This window comes from Triturus cristatus, chromosome 12 (assembly GCF_964204655.1).
Source record: "Triturus cristatus chromosome 12, aTriCri1.1, whole genome shotgun sequence".
Taxonomy (NCBI): domain Eukaryota; kingdom Metazoa; phylum Chordata; class Amphibia; order Caudata; family Salamandridae; genus Triturus; species Triturus cristatus.
This window is the reverse complement of record NC_140595.1, coordinates 223354746-223381504: the sequence shown is the minus strand read 5'-3', so window position 1 is coordinate 223381504 and position 26759 is coordinate 223354746. Positions and strand designations below refer to the sequence as shown.

At 45.3% G+C, this 26759-nt stretch overlaps 1 protein-coding gene across 1 annotated transcript in view; it reads left to right on the top strand.

Annotated features, from left to right (window-relative positions):
• FA2H (fatty acid 2-hydroxylase) overlaps positions 1-26759 on the top strand; it is a 756208-nt gene that overhangs the window by 23218 nt on the left and 706231 nt on the right. The gene's annotated exons all lie outside the window — the stretch shown is intronic.

The window sequence follows — 26759 nt, the reverse complement described above, 5'->3', positions numbered from 1 at the left end:
GCACACCATTGGCACGCCGAAGACACGCCAAAGACTAGCCCGTCTGTGCCCGTCCGTGTCAGGACGGGACACGGGGCAGAGGCCACCACTCCCCCTGCACAATCCAGGCTGGTAAAATCGTTGTCGGAATTGAAAGCTTTACGCCCTACCCCCAATCCTAGGTGCACAATAGGTAATCTCCATCAAATTGGAATACGCTCCTGCGCTAACTGCAAACTGACCACTTTAATATGTCAACCCCATCCTGACACCTCCAGAAGACACAGAAAACGCAAATTACTGCGCAAAAACGAACCTCGAAATTACGTATTTTATAGTACTAATTGTCGTTCATTACCGAAACATAAATATGACATTTTCAACCTCTGAAAACAATCCCAGTGCCCTCTTTTTAACAGAGACTTGGCTGCACGATAGTGCCGGACCGGATATTGCTACCGCCCTCCCTGACAACTACGCCATTGCCAGAATAGACAGGAACAAATAGTTAGGTGGCGGAATAGCTATTATTTTTAATAGAGATTTAAAATGCACTCTTGAACCAGTAGCTATTCCAGACTGTGAAGCGGGCCTTTTCAAAATTTTCTTGAACCCGAATTTCACGATGTCTGGCCTTTTGATTTATCGTCCCCCAGGAAACCCCTCTCAATGGGTATCAAATTTAGCTAATCTTATCATCCCTCATTACATTACCTCAAGTAATTTTTCCCTGTTGGGCGATTTTAACTTGCATCTAGAGGACCCCACCACCCCTTCCTGTTCTAACCTACTTGATGACTTGAAGGCTCTAAATCTGTCTCTGATCAACTCTAGCCCTACTCATATAGCTGGCCATTTGTTGGACCCTATATTTTCCAACATCAGAGAACTTACATGTCTCGCTACTATGCCCATATGCTGGTCTGACCACCATCTAATAAAATTCAGTATAATTTTTCCTCCCTCTCATAATTTGCAATATGATTTCCCAGACACATCCAGGAAAAATTGGAAATCAGTGAACTTAGAATTGCTAAATTCAACATTACAAGACAACCCTCCGGGTAACAGCCCAGACATGGACAGCCTAGCGGCTGCAGCACAAGAGTGGCTCAGCGATGCCGCTAACAAGTGCTTGCCCTCTACTTGTATTAAAGGGAACAGACACCGCCACCCGGCTCCATGGTTTAATGATAGCCTAAAAGCTGAAAAATCTAAATGTAAAGCACTTGAACGCAAATGGCGTATAAACTACGCCCTTGACGCCAAGAAAAGCTATCATGAAGCCAGGAATTTGTACCACACGACCTGCGCAAAAGCAAGAGCTGCATTCGTCTCAAAAACCATCTTGGAGGCCACCAATATGCCAAAAACCCTATTCAACAAAGTTAAAGAATTGGCTGGTGCTTACACTACAGTTCAGCACCTCCACTAAACACTCAAAAATGTCAGGCGTTAGCACTCTTTTTTACTGAAAAAATTGATAAAATCGTCCTAGATATCAGTGCGAACAACAAAGCACCACCCTCTTTCCCTGACTCAGATTTAATCCCTCCTTGTGCCAACACACTGGAATCCTGGCCTGCTCTCTCAGTAGATAAACTGAAAGTGATTCTTAAGACCATCAAATCCGGTTCCCCCAGGGACCCTATTCCAATCAAAATCATTAAACAACTTTGTGATAGTTCCTTGGAAATCATTACAAACCTTCTGAACTCCTCTCTTGACCTTGCCATTGTCCCAGCCCTATGGAAACATGCCATGGTTACGCCTCTTCTAAAAAAACCTACTGCAAACCCGGAAATCCTTGCCAATTACAGACCCATATCCCTGCTCCCTGCGTTCTCCAAATGTTTGGAGAGGCACGTGCATTCTGTTCTATCTATTTTTGCTGAAGAAAATTCTCTTCTGCACCCCTCACAGTCAGGTTTCAGGGCCGCTTTTTCTACAGAAACCGCCCTGCTTGGAGTCACGGAGCACATTCGTAAGCTCCTTGATCAAGGTCAGACGGTCGCGCTCGTGCTATTCGATCTGAGCGCGGCCTTCGACACCATTTCCCACGAAACTCTTGTTAAGGTATTGTATAAAAACGGTGTACGCGGAAAGGCCTTGGATTGGATCCGGTCCTTCCTGGCAAATCGAACCTTCCAAATTACCTCTTCACGAGCCTCTTCGGATATCCTGTCGGCACCCCATGGAGTGCCTCAGGGGTCTATTCTTAGTCCTTTGTTTTTTAATTTATACCTTAGACCCCTGGCCGACCTTGTTGAACAATCTGGTCTCACTCTTATGAGCTATGCTGACGATTCCCAAATCATTTTTTCCCTATCCGAATCCTGTCCCAACTCCCCTTCTCCACTCAAAGCAGGACTCCTAAATATCCTGAATTAGATGACGAGAAATCAACTAAAACTCAACGGTGACAAGACAGAGATTCTGGTTCTGGGAAAACATCAAGATTTGTGGAATTCCGTACATTGGCCTGATCAGATGGGCGCTCTTCCTACCCCGGTGACCCATGTTCGAAATCTGGGATTTATTTTAGATAACTCCCTCTCCATGAAACAACAGGCCAGCAAAGTTACTGGTCTATGTCTTACCATAGTCAAATGGTTGAGGAAAATCCTCTGGATGCTGCCTCTTTCCACGCAGAAGACCGTAGTCAAGCCTCGATGTTATGAGGGCATTGACTACGGTCTTCTGCGTTCTGTATCTGGGCGCCAACAAATCAGTAGTTGGCCGACTACAACTTGTGCAAAACGCAGCAGTGCGTCTATTGTACAATATTCCTAAAAATTCTGGAGTCTCGAGTCACTGCCGGGAACTCCATTGGCTCAGGGTTGAAAACAGGATCCGTTTTAAAGCCCTGAACTTTATGTTCAGAATTAAAGCAGGCACGGCACCTAAATATCTTCTAGCCCTAGCCCACCCCTACACCCCCAAACGTAACCTTCGGTCGCAGTCGTCAGCCTTTTTCTGCGTGCCGAGATTCAAACGGGCGAGAATAGGTGGCAGATCTTTCGCCCATCTGGGACCATCCCTCTGGAACACGCTCCCTCCCTTCATCCGAAAGGAGGAAAATTATGCCAGGTTTAGAAAGCATGTTAAGACTTGGCTATTTGAACAATAAATCTCAATAGCCATTACCCTTTCTCCTGTCTTCTAACTAGCTGAGTCTAGGCGCCGGGAAACCCTTTTTGGGTAGCTGTTGCGCCCTACAAATCGAAAAAATAAATAAATAAATATTTAATAAACTTTGTAAACCATTTGCAGTTAGCCCAATAAACTGCGTCCTCCGCATACAAAAGAACGGGTACTGTGCGGGAACCCATTTGCAGAATGTCTTTACTACAGGCCCCTAGATAAGTATCAAGAGAATTTATAAAAAATAAAAACAAGAACAGAGTCATGATACATCCCTGCCTCACTCCTCTGTTCACCCTTATCAGTTGGGTATTATCTCCATTTAATGTATAGCGTACTTTGATAGGTGTATTGCAATGCATACACTTAATCTGATCCAACAATGGGGGATACACACACGACTGTTCCATTAAAAGCCATTGTTTCTCCGTATCAACTAGATTAAAAACATGGGAGAGGTCCATAAATGCCATGTGAAGGCACCTCTCCTGGCTTTGACTCCATTCCCCAAATCACATTTAGGTTTAAAGCTTGTTCTACCGCCCCTAAACATGGTCAGAAACTGTATTGCAGAGGTGAAAAAAGGAGGTGGATTCAGCCAAATTTTCAATTGTTTTAAAACAATCAGCCCTAAAATCTTAGCCGTACTATCTATGAGTGATATTGGGCTGTAGTACGCTGGGGAACTCCGGTCACCCTTTTTAAAGATTGGGCTAATTATGGCCTCACTTCAGGACTCGATTAGATTACTCCTTTCTGCTGACCTCTGGACATGGGTTAATAGAGGGGCGCAAAAGTCAGTATTATGCTTAGAAAGGCCAACTGGGACCCCATCAGGGCCTGGGACCTTACCACTTGCTGCCGTCTGAATGGCTCCGGTGATAGAGGGATGGTTTGTAAGATCAGCTAGCCATTAATCAGTTATTGGCTGTTGGTCAGACCACATCGCCCGATCATGAGTAACTCTCCCTCGATCTGAACTAAAAATTAATAAAAAGTGGTTAAACCAGTCCTGTTCAAGGATGTGACTCTCCCTGCTATTAAAAGGGTTATCCCAAAAAGTACGGTTTACCACCTCCCAGAACAATCTGTTATTTCTCAAGTTAGTCGCCTTTTCTAGATTGTCCAAGGCCTTAGTTCTGATCTCTTGTCTCCTTTTTTCCAAAGTTGTCCTATAGTTTTTTCTAGCCGCTCTAACGTCTTCTAGGTTTTGGGGAACTTTATTGATAGATTGTTTTTAAAGATTTTAGAGCAGCTGTACACTTAAGACTGAACCAGGCGGTAGCCGGACGTTCTTTCACTAGCTTGGTTGTTTGCAATTCGGATGCAGCAAAATTGGTAACTTTTGTAAAACCCTCCTAGATCATTTCTGGGGCAATATCCTGAGAAAGACAGTTAGTAATTTCGATAATGGCCTTACTAGTCATATTATAGAAGAACTTGTCTGGGTTGATGTTCCTACAATTAATTTGAACCCCCTTGTTTAATGTGTAATTTTCGGGGATCCTGTTAGTTGCCAATTCCCTTACTGACAGACTGAATGTAATGGGATTATGGTCGCTAAACGGTAGCTTGCACACCTCATAGTGCGTAAGTTGATCTGCTAGGTCTGCTGTAAGGAATACAAAATCTATAATGCTCCCTTCTCTCTCCCTGTAAACGTTGGATGGCTTGGCTCACCCTTGTTGCAATAGTGCGAGGCACAGTCCAGATTATGTGTTAAAATTAATTGGTTTAAAGATTCACCATAGGCTGTGTGTTTAAAATGGTTCATGACACCCCCCTGTAGATTTAGGAATCTGCAGTTTCATTTCCCACTATAAGGGCATTTAGTGATGTTAAAATCCCCTGGCCACATAATTGAAATTGATAAAGCATATGGAGGTGCACCAGGCAAGGAAGTCCAGTCACACGCGTTGTATCAAAAAACCTTTATTTTCCTCTGTATTTGTCCTTTTTATTTATCCTTATTTACATGCACTGTCCAGCCAACGCGTTTCATTCCAACAAACAGTAGGAACTTCATCAGGGTTAAATCTTCACTGACTGTACGTGTAGATCACAAGCATTAATCAATGTCCTTGTTCCAGTTATATATGATAAGTATCCGTCTCCTCTGTATCTTGAGAACATACTTGTTTCAAGATACAGAGGAGACGAATACTTATCATGGTATCTAAACGTGGGGCACGGTGATGCCCAGGGGAAATCCCCAAGTGGCCAGCACATATAGCCCACAGGGTTATATAGCCCACAGGGGTGAAAGTGAATAATATTGTGTATACTGTTAATAAAATATATTTCTTTTTCAAAGATGAGCACTGGACTAGAAAATCATGTTATTGAGCATTTGGGGGTGTGTTGAGTGCTGAGCCTGCTGCACTCCCACACTAACCTCCCCGAAGAGCCTGCACCTGCATCCCTACCAATAGGTCAAGGGTTGAAGTGGTTGTGCTTTACCCAGTTTGCAGACCATAGTAGGGTGGGCCTCAGGACCTCGGAGCTCAACGTCCCCTGCCCCATAGCTATATCACAGGAGCCCCTGCTTGTCTCATTGCCTCCCGAACATGGTCAGAGACTGAGGAATCACCCAAAGGCTACATGCTGACTCAGACCTTGTCCTATATCTGACGAACATCTGATAATGTAACCAAAGGATTTTTCTAATGAGCAGCTGGTGGGCATCCTCCCATTATGTATAACATATTTCTCAAATATATGAAGTCATCTGGCAACCTAGGCTATTGGTCAAGCCTATGCTAAACAAATAGTGACTTGGGTTTGATGTCTTCTTGCCCTAATATTTCAAAAGTACCATAGGGTCAACATTTTTTTTTATGTCTTACAGATTCTGCTTAGTCTTCAAGCCAAGTATGAAAGACCAAGTGACTTTGGGCTTTAAAATAATGTGGTATGCATTCCTGCCCCAAAACATTGTATGTCCAATCATGTCTACTCCCACACTTCCGTTGCAAGCAATAAATTACACTTGACCAGAAGACGAACATGGCTGTCCTTCCCTGTGAAAGGCCGTAAGTTGTCCTCCAGGTTGGGTGACTCCCACCACTCATCTCTTCCACCTTTCATTTCTACCATCCTGCCACAGAATGGCATGAGAAGCTGAGCTCTCAGACGCCTGACAGCGACTCCTTAAATCTTCTTTAAGCGCCTTGAGACCCTAATGGATGAGTAGCGCTCTCTACAAAAACACTGATTGATTGGTTGATTTAGGGTAATCATGCGGCCTGAACCCCATAGATTTGAGAATGGCCACCAAAGGACACATGAAGACCCACTGATTTGAGGAAGACTTAAAAAAAAATTCTTTATACAGAAGTTTCCAGACAAGGCATAATCAAAAACAGTTTACAGTCCAGTTCATACTCAAAATTCTCAGTACAAAGTTTCCAGCAAATGGCATCTGAATTTACTGTACTTTTCACATACACAACTAGGGGGGAAGAACTGGAGGAAAATAAAAAGGAGGGTGTGGGCCATTCAGCAAGGGGAAACCAGTCTAAGACTGTGCAAAGGATCTTCATGGCGCTCAGATGCGTCAGCAGTCGCGTCTCAATATAACCAAACCTGATCACCTGAGGAGCCTGACTCGGGGTGGTGGGGAGTAAACACCCCCTGCACCATAGCAGCTGCAAGGTCTTCCTCTCTAGCCAGCCACCGAGAAACAAATCTAAGGGCGCCCATGTACCTTTGGGACGGGATTTCACCGGCATCAACCATTTGAGTTAGACTTTGCAGGCCTGTCACCACAGACTTGAATATGGCCCCAACATCTGGAATACCCTTCTGTTTAATTTGCTTCATGCTTCAAACTATCTTCAATTTTAAAGTGCTTTGAAGACCCATCACTTTAGTTTGTTGTTGCTCTGTCTCTGACTCCCTTTTCCCCCTAATTGCTTTGCAGTGTCACAATATCCTCGAACGTTAATAGCCAGGGCCAAACCAGAACCCAAAATCCGGTGAAAAGTCTCAAACCGGCCCCACATTTCAGCAGACTGCAACTTGAATGGGGCCATTGGATGGTCAGGGCATCGCAGCCCACCCTGCTTTGAAAGCAGGCCCATGCTGTGCAGCCCACTGGCGGGGCGCCACAATAGTGGAATGGCCAGTCTGACCTGATGGCAACAGAACCCAGATATTAAAAAACTGCCCCCACTGGAACCTGACATCCCACAGCTGTGAGTAGGGTCGCTATGTGACCCTGGACTTCAGAAGCTTGCATTAGTGCCCTCGTTGCGCTCTGGGGTAACATAGGCCTGTAAAGACAAGACTGGTCATCAGATCCTAGGCATCTACAGGCTTGAGTGCTGCCCCCTGGGCTCCTACGAAGCTGTCATCAGGCCGGAGCCCGCGGTAGTGTTTAGAGCTCGTACTCAGCCTAAACAACTGGGCTCTGTTTGACTGACATCTAGACGGGGCCCTAGGCTTGTACAGGGGACCCATGTAGCGCTGCAGTGTGGACACCTTTCCCTGGGCTGGAAGTGAGCCTGTCTGGAAAGAGAGTGACAAGGGCCTAAAGCTAGGACGACGGAGTGCGCTGTGCGAAAAGAGCCCTGCTCTTACCCTACTGCTGTCTCATGAGCGAGCCCTGGGGCCTCCGGAGCAGCCATGTTGTGCGCGGGCGTGATATCACCAGCACCTTGGACTTGCACCACCCTATGACACCATGCCTGTATCACAGGGCGGGTGACTCATTGCAGGACCCGGACTTTGGTGTGCTCATTTAGTAATTAGTATCATATCTTCGCCAGTGGCTCTGCGATGCGGCGGGAGTTCTCGGGGGTTCCTGTTTCATTGAAGATGCGCACTCGTGTATTTCCACCTACAAGAGTGGTTTATTCCTTGCGATTGTTTAAAAAGGCTAGCAACATGTACAATATGTTTCCTGGCTGGGCTAGCTTGTTTTAGTTTTGCAGGCTAAATAATCCAGTCTTGTTTCTTCGGTATTGAGAACTAGTTTTAGTCATCTGAAGAAAGCATTTGGAGATTAAAAAAAATATCAGTCTTACCCCCTTTCACCTGATCTTGTTAGTGTTGAGCTGAAATTTTGCATTTGTTTGATAATTTTTAATGTTTTATTTCTGTGGTAGCTGGTCTTTTGTTCCATTGCACCCGGCTTCAACCGGCACTATTCAAGTGAAAAGCCAGACGAGAATAATATTCACGCGAAAATAAACAAGCATTTACAATGCAATGGTCTCGGCATTGTTAAAGTTAGAGCTATTGGCATTGCTCATGACATTATTTTTGTTTTTGTTTTTAAAACATTTAAAGAAATGGCATTGTTATTTACAATGTCAATAGCTTAATCACTCTCAAATGCGAGACATATTGCATTTGCACCCACACACACAAAGCCACCCACACACACAGAGCCACTCACATAGCCACCTACACACACACAGAGTTACCCACACAGAGAAAGCCACCACGCATAGAGCCACCTACAAAAAAAGCCACCCACACAGAGCCTCCCACACGCACACAGAGCCACTCACACACATACAGAGCCACCCACACACACACAGAGCCACCCACACACACACACAGCCATCTGCGCTCCCTCAGCCGGCTTGTGAGTGTAATGTCCCATGTGCTTGTACTGGCGTCACTAGGATAAGCTAGTCCCCATTGTTTGGTTTGCTGCGCGCGTTAATGACAGCTTTGCGGTAATTGTTCATTATATGTAAGACATCAGGCCAATCTGAGCAGTTAGCCAAGACCTAAAAAACAGCTAAACGTAATATATCACTTGTAAGGCATCTCCGGACAGATTTTACACCTTCTGATGGAGTAGGGATCATTCTAAGATTTCTTACCTCCACACAAGGAGCACCTGTCAAGTTGCTGAAAGAAGAGAAAAATCAGGAGGAAAAGGCACTTCCTGCAAAATAATGCAAGAATGTGTAGGACTTGGAATGAAGCCAAAAAGCCCCACAAACAAGCATGTTTTAGCCAAAAAAAACCTAGAAGGCAGCACTCTGTGGATCCTCCTGACAGAAACAAAATGCCTCACTGACCCTTCCCTGCATGGTGGATAGTCTGGATGACTCTGGAGTTCCTTAAAGGGGCAGTGTAGTAAATTGTGGGGATTTACAAAAGGAGGTCGTTCAGTGATGTTTTCAAACAAATGTATTTACGTTAATTAAAAGGTGTTTCTTTGTTTTATTTATTTTTTCCCTGTTAAATGCTTTATAAAAACTCAATAAACAGTTTATATTAAAAAAGTTAACCTAGTTATTATCCAAGAAGAAAAGGACATATATAGACATACACACCCACGTATCCATTAATGAGAAGATAGAAGCCACGAAGCTCCTCGAAATGGTCTGGAAAACTACAAGTATTAAAAAGATCACTGAGTGTTGAAAACTATTTTTGTTCAGGATAGATTTAGCAAATGCGCCGTCTGCCCGCTTGTTTAATCACACTGATATCTGGCCCATGTCGCCGTCCAAACAGCTTCCTCAAACATTGGGGAGTGGTGGGGGAAGGGGTCGGCATTTGGAAGAAGACAGTGTACTATTCATGTAGTCCCTGGCCAGCTCTACTCCTCCATCATCGGTCAATGCTCCAGAGGCAACATTCTCGTTAGCAGGTAGGCGTCGGAGTAACTAATACTTTAAGACTGCCCACACGTGACTTGAGTATACTCTCGGAATAGTGGATAGCTATGAAAACGGAGCAGGTGTTGCTCGTTTTCATTATTTCCTGTCTGTGTCGCAGCGTGTAAACAAACAAAACAAGCATTTACAATGCAATGGTCCTGACAGAAACAAAATGCCTCACTGACCCTTCCCTGCATGGTGGGTAGTCTGGATGACTCTGGAGTTCCTTAAAGGGGCAGTGTAGTAAATTGTGGGGATTTACTAAAGGAGGTCGTTCAGTGATGTTTTCAAACAAATGTGTTTACGTTAATTTTGCAAACTGGATTTACTTTTCAACCCTCTGCCCCTGGCAAAAATTGAATAAGTAGAAAGTGGTGCTTCTTATAGGCAGGTTTTGACTACAGAAATGGAGTCCAAGGGCATCCCACATGTGTGCGGACATTCTGATGATTACGGATATCCGAGAGAATCTCATGGCAGAGAACTGGCCTTCATCTCGTCATGGATGGGGTGCAGAAGGCCCCTCACTCCAACAGGCTGCTGCTCCTGCTGTGCTCATGAGAATGCCCCCGCTACAGTCAATGGCACAGTGGCAGAGGTAAATGCGTCTTAAGATGGCTGTGCTTCAAGTGCATGGAGGCACAGAAGCCTCATCTGGCTACCACTAACTGGGTGGTGGAAAGGAGACTACATTTAAAAGGATCTCCGAGAGTCCTTCCATCTGGCATTGCTTGGTCAGTTTTGGCGATGACCCAGGTCTGCATCACGACCCAGACATCAGGTTGGGTGACGGGATGCTAAACGATTTCCAGAGTTTTAATGTCTATGAGGGAAAAGTTTGAATTCAGTAAACCCTCAAAATCTTTGCACATGGTTCAGGGGGAAAGTCATTTTCCTTCTTAGGAACCCAATACTGCAGAAGGCTGGAGAGCCCATATTCTACTGTTGGCGAGTGCAGCGACGGAACAAACAGCATGTTAAATTGCCCCCCCCCCACCACCACCCCCTCCCCCAAGTCCTACGTCCTACCTTCTAATCTGACAAATAACTTATCGTCATATTTAACATACTAGTCTTGCCTTGAAACCTGCAGACCTGGAACGAATTCTGGCAGTGGAATCGGACCAGAAACTGTGCGATGGTGGCAAACCCCTGTACCTCCGTTTGTAAACAAGAGTTACGTAAAACAAGTATGTAATGTAAAGACTAGCAGTGTACTGTAAAGTACAATTCCAAACATGCTGTCAGACCCCTGCCATCGCCACATTGTTCTTGTGAATAGAGCGCTGAGAGAACTCTGCGTTCATGACAGCGCTGCCAGTGTACGACTCAAGATGGCGGAGCCCACATACTTTCTTCAGTCGAGTGGAGTCTCCAAGATGGCGGCCTCCCACATCCATATGCGGGGGTGAACGGGCTTTACTACTCGACTTGGAGTGAAGAAGTGAGAGTTTAGCACGGATATCCAAGAGATCTGATCATATCTGGCTGGTAAAAGAGGCCGGTCTTGGCCAACGCAATTGTTAAACGAGAGGAGCACCGAGGGAGCCGAGAGCAGGGGGAGTGGTGGACGGGGATGACGCACCACCGCCTTTCTCCGAGGTCAAGCAGAAATGCCTCGGAGAAACGCAGTGGCATTTTCGGATTCGGGGGCGTGTTTTTCTTTCTCTCCTCTTGCCATTGGCTGGAATGTTTACATTCCAGAGGAGAGAAGGATTCGAAAAAACACGCCCCCGAATCCGAAAAAGACGGGGCTTGTTTGGAGAGACAATGCTCTTCTCCAATGGCTGACCAGTATTTCAGAGGCCAGCCAATGGAGAAGAGGTAAAAAAAAGGGGCGGGTTAAAGCCCCACTCCTAACATTAAATCTCGGAGCGAGACTGCGCAAGCGCAGCCTTCGAGCCGAGACCTAACAAAAACGAATCGAAACAGCGCCAGACAGATTCAGCAGGGACAGCCAGACAGGCTCAGCAGGGACAGCTAGACAGGCTCAGCAGGGACAGCCAGACAGGCTCAGCAGGGACAGCCAGACAGGCTCAGCAGGGACAGCCAGACAGCCTCAGCAGGGACAGCCAGACAGGCTCAGCAGTGTTGACAGGTGCTGCTGACAATGAGGCAGTCGGTGTGGAGCACATCAGTGTGCACTCAGACCAGTGGTCGAAGTAGGCGGGATCGGCATGGCAGGGGTGTGCCCCTACTTTTGTACTTTAATGGAATCCGTTCCCCTACTTTTTTATTTTAAAAATGTGTCCCTGGACAGCAGAAATAGCCAAGGCCAATGAATAAGGCTCGGCCGTTTGTGGCTGTTCAGAGATGGGCGGGGTGGGTAGAGAAGGAAAAATACTCTGGGCCTTATTTATGAGACCTTGTGACAGTTTTGCGCTTCCGTTGCGTCCCTTTTTGTGAAGCATCTGTGGCGTAAAACATGCCTCCTGTTGCGCCCTATTTACAAAGTGACGCATCTAAGCAGATGCGTCACTTTGTATACCCCTGCCCTACATTATACCTGCGTCAGGTATAATATATGCAGGGTGGGCGTTCCCACGTAAGTAAGCCTCGTAGAAGTGACGCAGTGAAATCTACGAGATTTCACTGCGCCACTTCTAGGGTGCAAATGCGTCAATATCTTACGCCTGCCTCACAGCAGGCGTAAGACTGACACAGGCCCTTTTACATGGGGCTTGCCCCATGTGAAAGGGCGCATTGCTGGAGTTGAGTCACTTTTGTGACACACTCCAGAAATGTGTCACTTTTGCGCCTACAGATACGTCAGAAATACTGACGTATCTGTAACTCCTTGCGACATGATGCGTCATACAGTAAATATGACGCATCCATCATGCTGCAAGGAGGGCGCACTGAGAAGTGACGCATAGCTGCTTTCACGCAGCGATGCATCACTTCTCATAAATGAGGCCCTCTGTCTTTCCCTTCTTGCCTAGAGAAGGTAAGGACAGGGTCCACTTCTGCTGCTCTGACGCTGGCAGCTGCTCCCCCCTCTCTGTCTTACTCTTATCCCCTCTCTTTCTGTCTCTGTCTCACTCCTCCTCACTTGCTGAAAACCGTGACTTCAAGAAACGGCTCTTACCCTCTCTTTCCTCATCTTTACTTAATCTGTTCCCCTTTGAAATGGATCTAAAAAAGAAATAAACACTTTTCATGGGAATGTCCTTTTTCTGACATTTTTCTATTCCAAAGTGCAGCCTCAGGACGGAGAGGAAAAAAAGGTTAAAAATACGAAAAATAACTAAAAAAGCAAGCCAGAGTGGTCGCAAACTGACCAGATTGGTTTTATTCACACCCAAACACATAAACACCACTTCACAGTTTGCCTGTGAAGCGCTACTTTCGTTTTCTTGTCTTTCTTTGAACAACATTGTTTTCCTCCGGTTGGTAAGTGCACCTTTCCTGGAGGTACTACAATATCTAGTTGATGCGTGGAGTGGAAAACGTTTAATGTTATCCTTATCAGCTATTTTCCTTATTTTAGTTTATAAAATGTGTACCGCGGCTCTGTTTTCAGGGATGTATTTCTTTTTAAACCATACTGCTTATGTTTTGTAAGGATTTACGCAATGGACATTAAAACAGATTTCTTCCGGGCCCTCAAGTCATGTCCTTAACTTTTCAGGCAAAAACACTCATTGATTTCTGAATAATGAGTGTAAAAGCGTTAAGGTAGCCATGGTGTTCCTGTTTACGTTTCAAATGCTTTTACTCAATCTTGCATTCCCTATGAGTGTTTGCTTTTTCCAGGATGTTGTTACTTTTTATTTTCTGGCAGCATATTACTCTTGTCTAGTGCATAATTTGAATTGAGTCACATCCAGGTGTTAATAGCGGGGCACAATTGAGTTGTAGCTGAAGGCAGTGCGAGTTTCTGTCAGTGGGGCAGTATGGTGTTCAGTGGGGGAGAGGATGTGGCACTATGGCCAGAGCAGCCGAATTTGGAAATGGGGAACCAGGTTCAGCCTTCATGACCAGTCTACCAGGCCACTTTCCTGAGGGAATACATTCCCATGCTAGACCTTAGATGGCCCCGCTAGACCTTAAAAGCCCTGGTTTCATAGCCAGCAGGTAGACCATAGCGGTGGCAAGTATGGGTTAACCTTGATGGCCTGTCCACCACAATCCATCCTAAAGTTCACCTCCAGTCTTCTAGGCAGGCTTGCCAAGCAGCACACCCTAGAGCAATAGTGACTCTGTCAATGAGGTCACAGGACCTTTGAGACCAGCCCGGCTCATCCACTCACCCATTGGTACCTACATTGGCCTTGTTTCAGCAGTAGTAGTGCAACTCACCTGGATCGGCGATGCAGGATTTGCATACACACCAAAGTAAGTTTGCAAACTTCACGGTCTTTCGGCTTCATGCACAATCACTTTTAACATGTGTTACCTGCTTTGGGGGCACTGAAATGATGCAGCAATGGAGGTCAACATTATGTCTCAGTGTTGAGAAAATTATGCAGCAAAAAAACTCTGCAGCGTAATGCGGTACATTTTCTGATATTTTATTATTTTGACATTTTTATACATACTGTCGGTCTCTGCAAAGATTTTGACTTATTAGTACCAGTGAAACATACAACTGCAGCAGTGAGAAAGGTGACCAGTCAACCTTTGCAAAGAACCCTCCACTTGGCTGTTACAAAAGCAACAATTTTTAGTAGCTGTTGATCCGTTTAAGCTACAAACAATTTTTTTGTTAAAATCGCCAGATTATGCCACTGATGATGTATTATGTGGCAAATATGGCAGAACCATAATTAAAAGGAAAACATTTGCAAACCAGAATATTTTGCTATACATGTTTGAACTGCTCTTGTGGAAAAAAGGAGAAGTGCTGATGACCGAAACTGCATAGCTCAGACAAATGGCTTGTGATTTCACTTTTAAGCATATTTGGGACATTCTGTGATTGGAAACATATCCCACTTTGTGAATGTATTTTAATGTCAATAACTCATATTAAACCCTAAATAAACATGTGAATTCATTGGTTGAATTAAATAACGTAATAGTCTGTAACTGGTGAAATGCCAAATATTAAAATTAGGATATTTTGCTCTTCCTGGCCACACACCTGGCTCCACCCACTGACACACCCCTCAGGTTATTCCCGCCCTCGGATTCTCCGTTCCCAGCCAGCCAAGTGACAGTGGTTTTCAGCGCTGAGCAGCTCATTTGCATTCTTGTTTTGCTTACTAGGCGGTGGTAGGAGCTGTCTCACACTTGGATTGTGAGCGCAGAGTTCATCAGGTCTTACGCTTCCAAGTACTCTATGTAGGGTGACCAACTGGCATTGGTGTAAATTCAGGACGGTGAGTGTAAAAATTCAGGACAAAGGGTCAAAATTCATGACACAAATTCAGGACTGGAGGTCAAAATTCAGGACAAAACTTCAGGACAATAGGTAAGTTTTACAGACACATCAGAGGAGGTCACGCAATAGTATATAAGTAAGCCCAGCCATATCCAAACATATTCAACCATTTGCAAACCTATCCATCTTGTATCCTTCCATCTATCATTTCACTCTTCCATCCCTTCATCCATCCTTTCACTCATCTATCCATTATCCATCCATCCACCCTTTCACCCTATCCATCTGTACACTCATCCATCCAGTCTTCTACCCATCCATCCACTCATCCACCCAGCCATTTACCCTTTCACCCATCCTTTCACTTACTCATCCATCCATCCACCCAGTCACTCATCCTTCCACCCATCCACCCTTTCAGTCATCCATCCTCCCTTTTTCTCTCCATCGACCCTTTCACTTAACCATCCTTCCATCCACCCACCCATCTATCTACTCATCCACTCATGAATCCATCCATTAACCCTATCACTCATCCATCCTTTCTTTCATCCATTCATCCTTTCACTCCGTCACTCATCTATTCATCCTTTTGTCCATCTACCCTCCCTTTCACTCACTCATCCATCCTTACATCCACCCTTTCACTCATCCGTCCATCCATTCACCCTTGCACTTATCAATTCATCAATCCATCCACCATTTCACTCATCCATCTACCCACTCACTCATCATCCACCTTTTCACTCATCCATCCTTTCACTCATCCATCCACCCTTGTACCCATCCAGCTACCCTTCCACCCATACATCCAGCTATTTACCTTTTCTCTCATCCATCCTTCCACTCACTCATCAATCCATCCATCCTCTCTCATTATCCATCTATTCAATCTTTCATTCATCCATTCACCCTTTCACTAATTCATCCAGCCATCCACCCATCCCTTCACTTACTCACTCGCCCACCTTTTCATATTAATTTTGAGCTGAGCCTTTTTGAGAAGAGGCCCATAAAGAACTTCACCCTCGCTGCAGGAGCCATTCCAGGACTGGGACAGAAGCCACCCAGGGCGGAGACAGGATCCACCACAGAGGGGACAGGAGCCATCACAGACAGGGGGGACAGTAGCCACCACATGGGGGGACAGGAGCCATCACTGGGGGGTGGCAGGAGCCATTACAGGAGAGGGAACAGGATCCACCAGGGTGGGCATGCAGTATTCTAGTATCATCTTGGTCTCTTCCAGGGTGGGGTAGGGCTCCTCACCCCTTCCTGGACAAGACAATGAGAAGACAGGTTCTCTTTCCAAAATGTTAGTTTTGCCATCCCCCACTGTGATGTACAGTACTTAAAGGAGATACTCCAAGAGAACTGATTTAACTGATTGTCCTCCATACTTTGTTAATCAGTGTGGGTGCGATTCTGCCATTTCTTTATTGTATTACATTATAGACTGCATGTTTGAAGAACCGAGGTTTGCTTACAATTTAGTGACAGTAATTAAGCTTTGTGAAGTGAACCACGTGCTGCCTCGGGGTAATAATCAGGGCAGGTTCTAGGATGTTTGGGGCCCTGGGCAGAAAGGGAATGTGTGAGGTCCCTCTAAATTGCAGAGACATGGCGCATTCAGGGCTGTTTGCATCTGAATAGATGCCCCTGCTCCTGAAGCTGCAGCCCCTCCCTCTCAGTTACCTTCAAGCATCTCTTAACAGCTCATCAAGGGCTGAAGGTGTGAGGGTTGCCCTCCCGCTGTTTCCCGCTGTGCCTCTCCAATGCTGCTGGGTATCTGAGCTTTGGTACTGCATCGAGTCTGTTACACCCGACCTCAACACCATCGGAGTCAAGCAGGGAGGTGAGTGGAAGCTGTGCCTGCTTTAGGGTGGTGCGACCGGTGCCCGGTTCAAATTACGGACAAATGGCGTCCGTTAAAGAATCCTTCACGGACAACGGACAGACGGCCGAAATTACGGACTGTCTGTGAAATTTACGGACGGTTGGTCACCCTAACTCTATGGTTTATTGCAGCCTGAAAGCTTGCAATGTGGCGAGCACCGAAATGCAGGCAGCTGGCTTTAAGGGGGTTTAAAAGGGGCGAGATAACTAGTTACAAAAAGCATATCTGAAGTGGATGGGTGTGAGGGCGTGTATGTCTTTGGTTCTTGTGTGTGAGTGTTTATGCATGTACGAGTGCCAATGTTTGCCTGCCTGCCCCCCCCCCCCCGGTAAAATAACGGCAATGAAAATTTCACCAAACTGCCCCGTAGCCTCTACTATGACCGCCCCACACCCATGTAAGCACACACTTTTATGTCTGTGGCTAAAGACTAGGTGACCGGGATCAACCAAGGACAATCGGAGGAAATAATTTTCTTATGAACAACATTCGCACCCAACGGCGGCTCCTCCGCAATGGCAGAGGAGCGTCACCCCACAGCCTGGCTCAGTGCCAGCAAATGAAAAATAAAACGATGTTCTAGCATTGTTTTCTTTTTCATTTGCTGGCTCTGAGCCAGTGCTGTAGGGAGGGGCAGGTCGAGGCATGGGTATGGGGGCGGAGGAGTGCTATGTGCACTCCCTAAAGGCACATATGTGTTTGGCCAGCTGTCTCAGGCCAGCCAAAACACACATGCACACTTAGGTTTCTCCAGCCCAGCTGCATTGAACAGCCAAGCCGTAGAAACCCCACAGACTCCATGGCCTGAGTGCAGTATCTTTCTAGCCTGCTCAGAGAAATCCCTGTGCTGCTCTGCAGCACGGGGATCAGATGAGAGTCTATCCCAGGGGCTGCTGGGCCCAGGAAGAGGAGAGGAGACGTGAAGCGACGGGGGAGGCGGCTGGTTGTTTCAGGTAAGTTCTTTATTTTAAAAAAATATATTACTAACCCTCTCCTGCGCGACTCCCCCCAACGCTCCCCCGTGAACCCTCCCGCATTCCCTCCACCTGCCCCACCACCCTTTGTTTGTGACGGCCGCCACTGTTCGCACCCAAAATCGTAAGACCATTTTTGCAACCATATAATTTAAAAAATACTGTTGAGCACTCACTGCAACCTAAGTACAGACTATTGAAAAGTTATCCTTCATGCCCGATAGATACTTGCTTAATTTATGTTTGTACTGAAATCTAGCCTGAAATCCTAATTCTAATGTGTTTTATTGAAGATTAACAATAGCAATGCAAAGGTTGCATAAAGTGCACCTTTCCCTGAAAAGGATCAAGCTACATTACATCAAAAATAACTCTACTTCCAGCCAGTAGTTAATCCAGCTTTATTTATGTTAAAGTGTGTAATTTACACTATCAATCTTACCTTCACTTACTCACTGCCAATAAGTGGAATCACAATTTTCTGCTGAGAATCATGTAGCCTACTTGACTATTTTTATGTCCATTCTCCTTTCCTTATAAATAATGCTATGATCCTGAATGGTTTATGCTCATTTCACCTGGGCTTTAAAGAGATATGATTTGGATTATTAGGGAGTGAATGGGTCTCACTATGCTTCTTTAAAAAGTATGCTTCGTGGGAAATTCAGAAAAGTCTTATTTGTGTATTCCTCCCCAAAAGACAAAAAACATATACTAATCATGTGCTTAATTGTAGGTTGACTCTTCTACAAAAATAATCATTCTCGCTGCTACCTCTAGAAGAACATGATGTTGGACAACTCAAAGTACCAAGAATTATTTTCTATGCACATAACTATCAGAATATGCTGTAATGTTCATGGGACTTGTTTTTAGGATTTAAAGCACATCAACACAAAAGACATCTGGTGTAGAGAAGGATATGTGGTCTCAGGTTTAGTGTGTCAGTTGATGCTACAAGAGACCCGAGTTTCAATCTCACTCTCCTCCCTTAAAGTGCGTGATGCAGGGCAAAAGCATCTCAATACTCCACAAAGGCTAAATATCTATTTAGGGGCCAATTACGATTTCAGTCGGAGCCCTTCCGACCGATTCGGATCATGTTGGCCGGATTCCTTTCCGACCAAGCTATTCCGATGGGCTCGGTCGGAAAGGAATCCGACACGGATTTCTGGATTGCGGACGACAGGCTCGGAGAGCCCGTCCGCCATCCGGAAATGTCCCAGCCTCTTTGCAACCGAGGGAGTACGATGGCAGTTTTTCACTGCCTTTTCGTGATGGTTTTTCCGGCACGAAAAAGGCAGTCGGAAACTGTCTTTGGGGGCCCCCAGTTGGGCCCCCATGGGTGCGAGGCAGCCGTATTGCAGCCTGGGGGCACCTATGGTGCCCGTCTGTGGATCCCTGCACCCGGTGGGAGGCACTTTGGGGTGCCGGCCACAGGGTGCAGGGATGTACTGCACCCCTGCTTTCAAGTATGTAGGCATGCATTCCGCTCGGAATGCATGCCTGCATTGTCTTGTATACGAGTGCGACCGAATCCTGTTCGGTCGCATCGTACTAGCAGGGCCGTAACCGACGACAGCAGGTCGGTCGGTTACGGCTCCTGACCGATGTCGGAGGGACCTGAGTCCTCCGACATCGGAATCGGCCCCTTACTGTTAAAGATGAGTGCCTAGAAGCACATTACTGACCAACCAGCAATCACAAGATAATAGTAGTCAATGTAGGACTTTTTAAGAGTGTGACTTTGTACCATGAAGCCTTTGCTTTTTGTAAAAATCTACAGCAATGCAAGGCTTGCTTTAATGATATGGTTCTCAAAACTAGGATTGAAACACCCTGAAAATCATTCTCTTCGATCAAACACTAGCAGATTGATGACCAATCTTCAAATTTTGGAGAACGTTTGTAGCGTGCTTGGTCTCAACTCAAGACTGCCCATAGCACCTATGGATTTTGAAGCAATTCTTTGTGTAATTGTGCTGAATATGCACCATTTTGTTCAAACTTTTCTTGAGCCAGGTGAAATTGCAGCACTCCTGTGGAGGTACATAATCAAAGTACTGTAATATGCAACAAATTCCCTTTCAGAACATAAGACTTTTCTTCACATTTATGATAAACAATATTCTGCTACATGTGCTGTTTTGTCCTATATTTTTTAAAAGATTTTGTAAAGATGACATCCACACATTTATTTTACTAGTTTGTTTTCTTTAATAGTTGAAATTGCTCACATCTCCAGCTTGCAGCTGGTGCACCCTCCACCCGTCTCTGCCTCTCAGAACCCCTTCCTCTGATGTCACTCATTTCACCGCATTCCACCTCTCCGATATTCTATCTTCAGCCATTACACATCTTCGCCTTTATAGAATTGACAAAAATTTGTACAAACAACATTTAATTGTCAACTATCTAAAAAACAACATTATGCGAATGAAGAATACACTATTTCTCAGAGTACAAAACTGTTATATTTGTCTACAAACTTTACACACATCATCTACACTCCTTGTTGTTAGATCATCCAAAATCACCACATTTCTTTAAATCTTCATCACCTTACAAGGCTTAGAATACTTGCTGTCCCATTTGTGCACAAAACCACCCCTCCTTACCACAACCCAATCTCCCTTCTGGATCAGAGACTCTCTGACACATTTCCTCCTATTGTAATACTCCAAATTCTTTACCTGTGAATCCTCTACTCTCCTTCTTACCTCCTCATGATCAACCCTCACATCATTCCTTTCCCTCAACCAAATGGGACTCTCCTTCGCACCCAACTTCCTTCCTTTCAAGGACACAAATGGTGACACCTGTGATAGAATTAGGAGTCGTCCTATGCGCCCAAATAATTCTTCTCATTTCTCTTCTCCACGGAAGACCATTAGCTAATGACAACTGAACATTTTCCATTATGATCCTGTTTACCCTTTCCACTAATCCATTGGCCTGTGGTCGGAAAAGAGCCGCGCTCTCGTGAACAATTCCCATCTTTGCTAAATAACAAGTCATTTCCTTGGAAATTAACAGTACTCCATTATCCGATACAATAATCTTCGGTATTTCTTCCTCCATAAATGTCTCTTCAAAAAATTAAATTACTCCAGCTGTATTCACTTGTTCAACGGGTTTCATTACAAACCACTTAGTATGATAATCTACTAACACCAACAAAAATCTACCACTAGAACCCAACCTTGCTATAGGTCCCAGAAAATCAAGAGCCAATTTTTCCCATGGTTTGTTTGGAAAAACTTCACATCCCAAAGGAGATTGTCTCGTAATCTTAGTCTACACTTACAGCACTGTGCCCTATTATTCCACACTCATCTCTGCCAATCACCTCTTCGACACAGGCCTCTCCATCAACTGGCATTCTTGACAGGTAATCTGCAACCACATTTTTACTGGCCTTCGCAAACTCCACCTTCAAGTGAAACTCCATCACTGATAATAACCACTCTGATATACGAGGTGTAACATTTCCTTTTAGCCCCCGTCCACCTTTGAAAATATAAGTCAGTGGCTTGTGATCTGTTCTTACTTTGAAAGGTAATACCCAAACATAAAACTTGAAATTATTATTTTCCCAGCAACAAGCCATGGTCTCTCTTTCAATGACAGAATATGATGTCTCTGCTCCTTGTAACCTCCTAGATGCAAAACCCGCTACATACTCCTCTCCATCCTTAATTTGAGATAACACTGCATTAAATCCCCACATATCTTGCATCTGTGGTTATATATGTCCTTGCTGAAGTGTCAAAATGTCCTAATGTAGGTGCTTGAACAATGCTTTGTTTTATTTTTTTGAAGGCATCTTCACACTCCTCATTCCATAAAAATGTTGACCCCTTTTTCATCAATTTCCTAAGAGGTTCCACAACATCTGCAAACCTTCCAACAAACATGGAACAATATTCTACAAATCAGAGAAACGATTTCAGTTAATCCTTCCCAGCAGGTCTTTGTGCTTTTTCAATAGCTATCACTATGCTTTTCTTTGGTTTAATTCTTTCAATATTGATTACATGTTCCAAATATGTTACCTCCTTTCTTTTTATTTGACACTTTTCTTACTTTATGGTTAATCCATGCATCTCTAACCTTCTCATCACTTCTTCAAACAATTGATCGTATTCACTTCCACGCCTTCCTACAATAAGAATGTCGTCCTGGAAGCCTAATATCTGTTCCATATCTCCAAAAATGTTTTTCATTATTCTTTGAAAAACAGCAGAAGCAAGCCCAAAAGGTATCCTCTTATAACAAAAATCTCCCAATGGTGTTACAAACGACGTAAGATGTCTCAACTGCATGTGGAGATTTACTTGATGATAAGTAGCCGACATGTCTAGCACACTAAACCCAGATCCCTTTCCTTTTGTTGTTAACATCTCTGATATATTGGGAAGTGGTTGTCTATCCACCCAGATATTTTTATTCAAATCCCGCAAATCTATACACCAATAAATCTATCCACCTTCCTTTGGTGCAACAACAATCAGAGATGACCCTTCTGAGGCTTCGATGGGCTCAATGATCTGCTGGTTCAAAAGTTTATTCAACTCTAATTGCAGTGGTTCTCTCATGAGATTAGTAATTACTCTCACTATCGGCTTTGCACCCTTCTTTAGAATTATTTTATGGGAAAACCCTTTTAGTAACCCCAATTTCTCTGAAAATACTTGTGGATATTTTTCCACCATGTTTAGTTGTGCATCATCCAAAACCTCTTCAATTTCGTCCTTTTCGGCCACCATTACAGGTTCTTTTGCATTTGGATTGATCATTTATATATAAATCCTTTTGATGACGCCATCCTAACAAATCACATCCAAAGTCTGTGACATACACTCTTCCATACACTTTTTTCCCTTTAAACTCTATCGTCATCCATTCCATTCCCAGAAATTTGTATTGTCTTTCCAGTATATCCTACAGCCTTAATGGCAGTTTTCCCTAAATGCACTACTTTTGGAGATTTCTAATTCTTTATGAGAGAAAACAAACTTCCAGAATCCACTAAGACCCTTATCTCCTTACCATTTAGCTTTATGTTACCATGTGGTTTTTCCAAACTATCACTACTTTCTCTTTTTACTCTTCGTAGTTCCAATACTTCATTCTCCCTTTCTTCCACTCCCTTTTCCACTTCCTTTTGCTCACCTTCTACCATTAATATGATTTCTTCAATGCTCTCACAACAATCATGAATTTCTTGGTCAACTAATTGAACTTTTATATTGTCTTGATGGTCTCTTTGCTCAATTATTGTCCTACATACTTTTGAAAAGTGACCTCTCCTGCCATAATTTCTGCAAATTGCCATTCTGGCAGCACACATCGGGCTTGAGGCGATATATCCAGGTGCCCCACAACAAAAAGATTTTATTTCCCTCCAACTCATACTTTTTGGTTTCACATCAACTCCAACTCTATCCTTGTACACACTCGCTTTAGTATCAGCAACATCTTGTGCCTTTCCACTTTCTTTCTTCTTGGCATACATTGCTCCAACTTCACTTACAAGTTTTCCACTTTGATTATCATTACTGTCCATTTCTTGTAACCACATGGCAGTATGTTCCATCCCTTTTAGCAATTTGGATGGCCTCATTCAGATCAGGATCTTTTATTAGCTATTTCATTTATCTTTTTATTATTAGTACATCTCACTATTTGATCCCTTATAAGGGAATCACCTAATTGCTCAAAACGGCAAGATGACGCTAATCCTCTAAATGCAGCTACATAGGGTGCTATATCCTCAACTGTCCTTTGTACACTTGAAAACAATTTATTACGTTCCAAAACTAAGTTTGGCTTTTTTATGAACTGTAGATCTAGCATTTGCAGAGACATTTGGAAAACATTGCTGGGTTGACCATCTCCCGTTCCTAATGATACTTCAGGTAGTTCCTCATATATTCTCCTTCCTTCAACACCTAAATGATGAAGAAGAATAGCTTGCGTCTCAAAGGTCCTTACCTATCACCCCCAATGGCTAACATATAAGTAAGAAATAATTTCTTCCATTGTTTCCATGGAATCGGTAGTTTCCCAGGTATATAGCCAAAAAAGAAGGAGGTGATGCCATACTTTGCTCAGCGATGTTGTAGCTAAAACAAATGTAACACAATAAACTAAAATAATAATGTAAAATAAAAATGTAACACAATAAATAAAATGGAAAACTAAAATAACAATTCAAAATAACAAATCTGTTTCTCTTCCTCTGTTTCAGTCTTTCTTTTCTTTTCATTATAGTCAAGGTGAAGTTCTTTTTTAGTGTCTCCTATTTGCTGAGTAGGAAGAGTTGAAAGAGTGCTGCTCGTGAGTACTTTTTCTTTGTTTACCGCTTAGTTTAAAAGTTTCTTGGTTCCTCTGAAGTCACTACGTATTTGATTCTTGGAAAACCAGTGTAGGTACTTGGTTGAGTCATTTAAAGGTTCACACTATGTACCATTAATATCGAGTTGCCACAATACATTGTGCGCATTTGTTGAGTTACATGAAATGCGTGTGGGGCGTGCGTGACACTGCATGCACTTGTTGCATCACACAGAACACTTGCACAGCACATTAATTATATTAGTGCATGACGAGCCGCGTGGAGTGCTCGTGCTGAATATCATTACTGCCGCTTGTTAAATCGCGACAGGTGCTCACGCCGTAACTGCCAAATCGCGTATTTAAATATCAGCAATTAGGGGCGTGGCTTGGCAGCCTAACATGGCCGACGTGCCCTAGAGGAGCTCCGTCTGCCTAAGCCATGATCTGTCTTTATTCGCAACTTATCCTGACCCCAGAGCCCTAACTTTACATCGTGGCTGGGTAAGAAGCTGCCGGGCACCACGGAGGCCAGTTTTGCTATCTGATTGTCCCGCGGAGCAGCCCGGCGGCGGCGAGCAAGATGTCGGCTGAGAGGCAGCCCTCGGGATCGGCTGGTTAAGCATCCGCCGGGCTTACCCGCACGGCAGGAGCCCGTGGCCGCACTGCCTGCGTGATCTTCGGTGGCCAGGGGCCCGGTGATCGGAGGAGACTGCCGGCCGTGGTCTCGTCCTGTAGACGCTACCGGTGGCCCAGATGACAGAGTGGTTGCTGGCGTGAGGGGTCCCAAGCCGGTAAGGAGATCATCATTCTCCCCTGGGCCTGGTGGCTGCTGAGACCGGGTGCCCGGAGTCCCAGCTTGGGTGGGGAGGGGGCACTTTCTGGGGGCTTGGGTCTTCTTCCCCCTCCCTCCTTCATGGACTAGATATAGACTGCCCTGAGGGGTTGAGTTTGTGCGGTGCACGGAGGATTTGCCGTGGCGCTTTGTGCCCAGGCGCTCCGTTACATATTTTGGGGGCGGCGCAGTGTCGCAGACACCCAACCTTTGTTATGGCCCCTGCCCCCCCCCCCCCCCCCCCCCTTCGGCTGCACAGTGCCTTGGCAAATATCTGAAATATCCTGGAAGAGGCCACCCAGTGAGGGCCACACGGGTCTGCCGGGGCCCAGCCATACAGGCCTTGGAATCACCTCTGCGCACACTAGATGGGGTCTGGTCGTGCACTTAGTCTGCCATGGGCCACGGTTTTCCTTCATGAGGAGGTAGCTGCAGTAATTGGGGAGTTCTGCGGGCCTAAGATAGGCCGCGCAGCAACAATTCCCTCCTAATCACCGGGATCTGTGAGGCGGCGACCTCGGCCATGGAGCTACAGCGCAACTCGACCGGGGCGGCTACTAGGCAAGTCTGGTCCCTATAGGGGGCCTTCTTGGCTGGCCTCCTTGGGCTGCAGAAGCGGCCAGGCTAGGCTTGGTGCGGCTTGCGGTCAAGGAGGCTGGATTCTGTGAGCCCGGCCTGGGACCCCACCCTGGAGGGCATATTAGAGACTTACAGAGAAGCAATCTGCCCTTCCTTTAAAGTCTGCGGTCCTGCAGCTCAGACCCAGCGGAGTTGTTGGGGAAGAGGGCAGCTGTCATACACTTGCAAGTTCCCTCCTACTATACCTCTCCTCCCCCTCCACCATGGGCAAAGGCAAGTCGGGAACTGCTGCCTCAAAGCAGAGCACACTGGATTAATACACTATTACGGGCTTGGGAGGAGAGGGTTCGGGAGGCCCTTCCCCGGACAATGCTACTCTACTTGCGGCAATCACCCAGTCGCGAGAAGCACTCGAGGTGCAGATTGGCGCAGTGGGGTCTGAGGTTTCCTTCCTGCGTCAAGATCTCCCCAGGGCAGTAGACCGAGTCACTGAAGCTACAACCCGAGTCTCAACGGTGGAGGACACGGTGTCGTCTCTCCAGAAGAAGGTGAACCAACTCATGGCTGTGACGCAAGAACTGGCATCACGTGTCGAAGATGCGAAGGGTAGGGCCCATTGAATCGACGGGCACCTGGTTGGCTCCTGGAGGGATGCAAAGGCTCATTGATTAACAATTTACTCACGACATGGCTCAAATCCCTGCTACCATAAGACTCTATTTCCACCTGCTTTGTGGTCGAGAGAGCCCATTGGGCCCTGAAAAAGAAGTCCCTGCCCGGCGAATGCCCCTGACCGGTGATTGCCAAACTTCTTAATTATGCAGACTGCTACGCCATACTTCAGTTTGCGAGAACCCACAAAGACCTACTGCTCTTCAACTCGCACCCAATCATGGTATTCCCCGATTATACTAGGCTCGTGCAGGAGCAACGACAGTCCTTTGTAGCCGCGAAGCATAGACTGCGGGACCTACATGTTTCCTACATGCTTCTGTATCGTTCTAGGATGAAAGTGATTTTCAATTCCAAGTCCTACTTTTTTGACTCTCCCGAGGCGGTG